Source organism: Rhinopithecus bieti, unplaced genomic scaffold (genome assembly GCF_001698545.2).
Source record: "Rhinopithecus bieti isolate Rb0 unplaced genomic scaffold, ASM169854v2 scaffold_7545, whole genome shotgun sequence".
Classification (NCBI taxonomy): Eukaryota; Metazoa; Chordata; class Mammalia; order Primates; family Cercopithecidae; genus Rhinopithecus; species Rhinopithecus bieti.
Window position 1 is genome coordinate 16,292 of NW_016805373.1, and position 7,497 is coordinate 23,788.

Sequence of the window (7,497 nt, forward strand, 5' to 3'; positions counted from 1 at the left end):
ATGATGGTGAATTAGGCATTTTATAAGCCCATAGATGGTGGTTTTGAGAAGGCATATCCATACCCATAATAGTAACAACAAACGGTGGCTCCTCCATGACAGGAAAGGGTCAAATGCAATCAACTTGTTACCAAGTGACTGGTTGGTTCCCCAAGAGAATGGTGCCAAGTTAAGAGCTTAATGTTGACCTCTGATTTGGTGGGCTGGGCACTCAGTCGCAGAGTGGCAGAACATTATTGGTTAAAAAAAAAGTCCACATGCTTGAGTCTTGCTAGTCTCTAGCAGCAGGGTTTCTCATTGGATAAACCTAGCCACAAGCTGATACAAGAAACTGAAGGATGCAGCCTGCAGGGGATTAAATACTTTTGAGTAGAGCAGAGGATTGGCAGGGAGCAGTTCTGAAAGAAAATAGGCCTGGTTTTCTGAATGCAGAGTAAGAGAGAGAAAGTGGCTTCCCCATTTTCTATCTTGGGTGACTAAGTGGATAGTAATTCACTAAGCTGAGCACATAGAAATTTGGGAACGTATTAAGTTTAAGGTGCCTGTGGGATGTTGTGGTAGAGCTGCCCAGGATGCAGTCTGAAGTTGAGGAGAGAAGTCTGTGATAAAGATATATAACTAGGTGTCAACAGAAAGTAAACAGTCATGAAAAATTATGGGAGTGAGTGAATTCACTCAGGGTCAGTGTAGGATGATCAGAAACAAAGGTTAGCTATCACCAACATTTGAGTGAATGGTGATGAAAAAGACGGCTGTGAGGGAGAAGTTAAAGTGATGTTTCGGAAATGAAGGGAGACAGGACCATCAAGAAAAAGTGGGTGATCAAAAGGTCAAACTCACCTGCGAGGTCAAGTAAAATAAGCCTGAATATAATCAAGAGCAATAAGAGGCCACTGATAACCATTGCCTGTCTGAAATAGAAATAAATAATCTTAACCAAATCCTTGATTTTGCCTCTTTTCTTTACTTCTCAGAGCATCTGTCCTGAAAGTTTTATCAATTTGGGGGAAAATAACTTCCAATTCAAGGTTTAAGTGTACACCTCTGAGCAAGAACTCTGATGCTCTTGGTGGGGAGTCTGGGCAGGGCATGTAACAGGGAGAGAAGGGGATGGAGGCAAGAATCCCTCTCACCAATCTCTTTGCTGCCTACTGGAGAATGGAAAAGGTCAAACAAGCAATTAATTCCCTGTCACTCCTGAGAGCTGTGAGAATTGTGGTCCTGTTGTTCTAGCAACAATTTTCTTCCCAATTTTCTTCCTAGGAAGAGCTGCACGGAATCACTTACTCCATCTTATTGAAAGTTAAGATAATAACAATTTTTTTCTAGGTTTTTAAAAGAATTTAAAGCCCAAATCCCACCACAATACCATTATTTTAAAATATGTTCTTGCATAAGTATATCTTTGTACATGTTGTAATCATAGCATGTGATTTTTTCCCCCAAATTAGAGTCATAACAATAAAGAAAAAAATCTTTAGATATTTTGAACCATGCTCTTTGAAATTCCTTGAGAACAAGGAAATCTTGCCTTTGAAACTGAGAGTGTGTTAAAATTTAGTCCTTAGAAATCTTGAAAGAAACTTAGAGATGATCTTATCAATCCCTTTGGTTTTAGAAATGATTTGATTGACACCCAAGAGGGAGAGTGGACTGATTTAGAGGTCAGTAAGAAAGTAATTGATGGTAGTGATCTCTCTAGGACTTGGTCTTTAGAGTCCAGTTTCCAACACTCTTCGCCACCATCACACCTCCAGACTTCCAGCAGAGGTTTGTTAGCGCAATTGGGTGATTAATAGTGCCATGTATCACATGTACACCTCTTCTTGGAGATAGCAAAAATAGCCACAATAGTCTGTAGTTTACCTCAAGAAATAGGATCATACTTACCATCTTTGAATCTTGTGACTTGCTTTGGCCGTAATATTAGGGAAGTGAGGTATAATTGTTAGCCTAAGCTGAAGAAGGTTTGGGGCTCTTCCCTCCACACTCTTAGAACCTAGATACCGAGGCTAGCCTGCTGAATCATGAGTCATGCATTGTTGTTCTGCCAAACCAACTATTTGAGTGAGTCTGGTCCTAGATCATCCAGCTCCCAGCCAACCTGCCAGCAGAGTATTATAGTAGCCTGCCCAGACCAGAGAACTGTTCCCATCAACCTGTAGAATCAAGAGTGAAATAATTGGTTGTTTTAAAGCACTCATGTTTTGAGGTGGGATTTTTGTTTTGGTTTTGTTTTGTTTTTATCATTGCAAAAGCCAACTGATGCATAGTTTCTCAATGGTGCTGATAACCCACTCCCTTAGAGTCAATCATACTTCAATGTCTCATGGTTTCTTTGAATCAGGGTGAGGAATATGATTTTTTCCTGCCCTTAATTTTTGTTTTATATTTTCCATTTAGATATCTAAGTTTCAAAAGGCAATTTTATAGAATAATGTCTTTTGGACATGCAAGTTATGTTCAGCTCCTTGCAAGCCATCTGCTTTGAAAAGAACGGTGTTAGAGTCCCTTTATTTTTACCAATCAAGATTCCCCTTCTCCTGCCCACATCTCAAGACATTCAACAAAGACTGTACCTATGGATCAAGGTGGGACTAAAAGCGGGGAAGGAGGAGGAAGGTAAGCTTTACTGTGAGTTAGCGACACAGCAGTGATTTTTTTTCTGCTTAGTTGAATCTAGCCTGAAGCTTTTAATAAACACTGCAGAAGTATCTCCCCCCAAGTGTGCACTGAGGAAAACAAACCAAGCCATGATATTCCTGATCTGGGACATGGCAGATGAACAGATGAAACTCTACTCGCTGTCAAAGGCTTTAGGGATTTATTAATCATAGCTCCTTTCATTTCCATGGTATCGCTATTTGATACAAACTAACTCTTATAAAAACAAGCTTATAAGAAAATGCCATTTGGTGGACTAAGTAATAAAGTTCAAGTACTTTCAACATTCAGTGATTCAATCTTGTAATCAAGTTTGATATTTAGTTCAATGAGATTGTACCAAGAACTGAGCCTGAGCTCTGCAGCACAGCAAAACATTAAGCTGGATGATATTTGAGTGTTGCAATTACACGCCTACACTCTTTCCCAGAAAGGAGAGGGGAGGGGGGCAGGGGTTATTATCTTTTATACATTTAGTCCCTGTAATCACATTCTGGTTAGTAGAGATGTTTTCTTTTTATCATTTAGATACACTTCAAAGATAAATCAAAAGTCTTTAGACTACAAAGTTTGCAGTGAGCTGTTTCACCTCTTTCTTGGTTTCTGGTTCCACTTATCTCCTCTTTACTTCCACCAAGTTCCTCTAACAAGAAATAAGAAATGAAAAATGATGAGTGAGGTGACAGGTCACGTTAGTTAGCTTGACTTAATTGGTTCACAATGTATACATCTATCAAAACATCATGTTGTACACTGTCAATATGTACTATTTTTATTAGTCAAGTACACCTTAATAAAGCTGAGGGGAGACAAAAAATAATAAATGTTGTTGCTATATCAAAAAAGAAAGAAAATAGTCACATTCAATGACACAGAATCTAATTAATGATAATCATTAAAGATCCCTCTTGCCACACTCAAGCTCTAAGCAGAGGTTCAGAAGCAGAGGTTCCTTTTAGGAACAAAAAAGATCCTTATCTCACTCCTAGGGAATAGTCGAGTTTTCCTTGCATCAATCTGATTTCCATAGTTCTTCCAGTTACATCTTTAGCTATAGGTCTGTACCAAAAGAAAAGTTGCCTAGTGATATAATTTCTTTACAAATAACAATAATTAATAACAAAAACAATAATAAAATAGCTAACACTTACCTTGTGCTTACTGTGTGCCAAAAAGTGTTCTACACACTTTCATATGTTAACTAATTTAATCTCCAACAATCTTTTGAGTTACTATTATTCTTCCTTTTAAAAAAAAATAAGGAAACTGAGGCACAGAGAGGTTAAGTAATTCACACAGATTCAGACTATTTGCTACACTAATCTTATTAAGACAGAATACTCTAGAGTGTTGTTATTTTTTAATAACAAGGGTTGAAAGAGAATAGGATGTTTTTAATCATAAGTAAATCAATAAATTTCGATGTCAAAATACCCTGTTCTCTAAGCATTCAGTCTAATCGAGATTTAATAATCTAGACTGAATCTTTTCCACTTAAACAGATGCTCATAAAAGCCACATCCAAAGGAAAATAAATTGCAGAGTGTGTTGACTTTTCTTAAAAACTGTGGCTGATTTTCAGTCAGTCTGTCCAAATCTCTTTTCAAACTTTCAGCCCATAAGCCAGTACATCTGCTTCAATATTGAAGTAGGATGTCAAGCCCCTAATATTCCCAGAAGAAATCAGGGGAATTTGGCCAAATGTTTACTAGGATTTCCTTGTAGGCATCTTCTTCCAAATATATGAAGATCCCCAGTTAGGGGTGTCCTAAAGAGGCTCAGATTCAGTGATTTACTCCATTTGCCAGAACATGTACCAGATGAGCCATTATGTCCTGTCTCTTGCATGTGCATGTGTGTACCTGAGCCAGGTGGGTAAATACTGAAGAATGTTTTGCTTAAACTTACTCTGATCTCCTGTAAGTAACTGCAATCCTCCATCTGATACCTGGAGCCAAGAGCATTCTGTAGGCAACAACTGTCTACCTGATTTAATAAGCAAACCAGCATACAACTTGCTTGCTCTCAAAGACATGTCAGTATGATATCTCCCAAACTCTCCCAAAGATAATCTTTGAAAATAACAATGATGCCTGGGTGCGATGGCTCTTGCCTATAATCCCAGCTATTCAGGAGCCTGAGGTAAGAAGACGGCTTGAGTCCAGGAGTTTGGGGCTGCAGTGAGCTAAGATTATGCCACTGCACTCCAGCCTGGGTGACAAAGTGAGACCCTGCCTTTAAAAAAATTAAAAAATTAAAAACAACGATGATGTTGGTGATGATAGTAAAAGCGGACCTTTACTGACCTCTTACAATATGTCAGGCTTCACACTTAATGCTTTATAGCATTTATAGTCTTTTAAAATTTAAATTTCACAATGATCTTTTTTACAAAGAACTTTATTTTTTATAATTTCAACTTTTATTTTAGATACAGAAGGTACCTGTGCAGGTTTGTTACATGGGTATATTGCATGATGCTGAGTTTGGAGTGTGAATGATCCCATCACCCAGGTAGTGAGCACAGGACCTAATAAGTAGTTTTTCAACTTATGTTCCTCTCCCTCTCTCCCACTCTAGTAGCCTACAGTGTCCATTGTTCCTATCTTTTTTTAACCTCTGAACTTTTTATTGTCCTCCTACTCCCCAAAGGGTCCCCTGCTTCTGCTGGCTTAATATCTCAGAACTTTGGTGTCGTTGGTCTCAGACACCACTTTGCCATCCACTATCTGGCGGGTGGTGGTCTTTTGGATGGTTTGGATGGAGTTGCTGCTGTCCAGGGCATCACCAAGGTTGAAGTTCTTGCCATCTTCCAGCAGGCGGCAGTAGGTGGTGATCTCAGCCTCCAGCTTGACTTTGATGTTCAGCAGGGCCACGTATTCCTAGACCTGGCGCTGTCCCTCTGCCCTGGTCTGCGCTGGCTCAGACTCCAGGTGCAGCAGGATCCCGTTGAGCTGCTCCTTCTGCAGGGCGTAGCGGGCCTCCACCTCCCTCAGGCTGTTCTCCAAGCTGGCCTGCAGATTTCTCATGGAGTCCAGGTTGATCTCTAAGGACTGGACTGTACGTCTCAGCTCTGTGAGCATCATCTCAGCAGCTCCAACCTTGGTGGACTGTGTGGTGCTCTCCTCAATCTGCTGAGACCAGTACTTGTCCAGTTCCTCTCGGTTCTTCCAAGCCAGCACATCATATTGGGCCCAGATGTCTGGCATGATCTTGGCAAGGTCCTGAGATTTGGGAGCATCTACCCCCACGGTCAACCCAGAGCTGGCAATCTGGGCTTGTAGGCCTTTTACTTCCTCTTCGTTGTTCTTCTTCATGAAGAGCAGCTCCTCCTTGAGAGCCTCGATCTCTGTCTCCAGCTGCAGCCGAGTGACATTGGTGTCATCAATGACCTTGCGGAGCCCACGGATGTCGCTCTCCAGAGACTGGTGCATGGCCAGCTCTGTCTCATACTTAACTCTAAAGTCATCAGCAGCAAGACGGGCGTTGTCCATAGTGTCCACAGTATTTGCGAAGATCTGAGCCCTCAGGTCCTCCATGGTCTTGAAATAATGGCTCCAGTCTCTGACCTGGGGTCCCTTCTTCTCCAGGTGCTCCCAGATTTTGCTCTCCAGCTTCCGATTCTCGGTCTCCAGGCCCCTCATCCTGTCCAGGTAGGAGGCCAGGCAGTCTTTCAGGCTTTGCATGGTCTCCTTCTCGTTCTGGATGCCTCCCATTCCTGTCAGACCCCCGGCCATCCCTGTGGCCAGGCCCCCGGACCCCATGCTCCCCCGGAAGCTGGTGGAGCGGGACACAAAGATTCGGGAACCAGAGCCCCCCATGCCTGCATAGATGCTGCCTGCACTGCTGACTGGCGGGGTGCCATAGCTGGGCACCTGGACAGAGCCCTGGGACCGGTAGTTGGTGAAGGTGGAGCAAGTGGTGAAGCTCATGCTAACTGGGGAGGAGAGTGAGAGGACAGGACTTAGGCTTTGTTGACGACCCATTGTTCCCATCTTTATGTTCATGAGTAACCAATGTTTAGCTCCCACTTATAAGTGAGAACATGTGATACTTGGTTTTCTGTTCCTGAGTTAATTTGCTGAGAATTATGGCCTTCAGCTGCATCCATGTTGCTGCAAAGGACATGATTTCATTCTTTTTCATGACTGCATAATATTCCATGGTATATATGTACCACATTTTCTTAATCCAATCCACCACTGATGGGCACCTAGGCTCATTCCATGTCTTTGCTATTGTGAATAATGCTGCAATGTACACACAAATACATGTGTCTTTATGGCAGAAAGCTTGATTTTCTTTGGAGTATATACCCAGTAATGGGACTGCTAGCTCAAACAGTAGCTGTTTTAAGTTCTTTGGGAAATTTCCAAACTGCTTTCCACAGTAGCTGAACTAATTTACATTCCCAACAACAGTATATAATCATTTCCTTTTCTCGGCAGCCTCACCAACATCTGTTATTATTGGACTTTTAATAATAGCAAACAACCTTTAAGTAACCAGTACAACAAGATTTTCAAATTTTGATATGTGTAAAATTACCTGGGAAGTTTATAAAATGTAGCTTTCCAGGCTCCACTCTAGAACATCTGATTCAGTAGGTATAGGGAGTGGTGTGAACATCTTTTATTAAAATAATAGAAAACTGGTGAAAGTGACTGAAATCAATCTAATCCAAATAAGTAAAATGTATTGTGCTTCTACTAAGTCCATATGGAAATTAACAAGATAGAGTCTTTGTTGTTCATCTTATAAAAGAATAACAATATTGAACAAATCCTTTCCCAAGAAGTAAAAAGCATGTGTTGATTGTGTGACAGATTTGGG

At 41.1% G+C, this 7,497-nt stretch overlaps 1 pseudogene; it reads right to left on the minus strand.

The window, feature by feature from the left end:
• Window positions 1–5,336: 5,336 nt before the first annotated feature.
• LOC108529784 (keratin, type I cytoskeletal 18 pseudogene) lies at window positions 5,337–6,596 on the minus strand (annotated as a pseudogene).
• Between the last annotated feature and the right edge of the window lie 901 nt (window positions 6,597–7,497).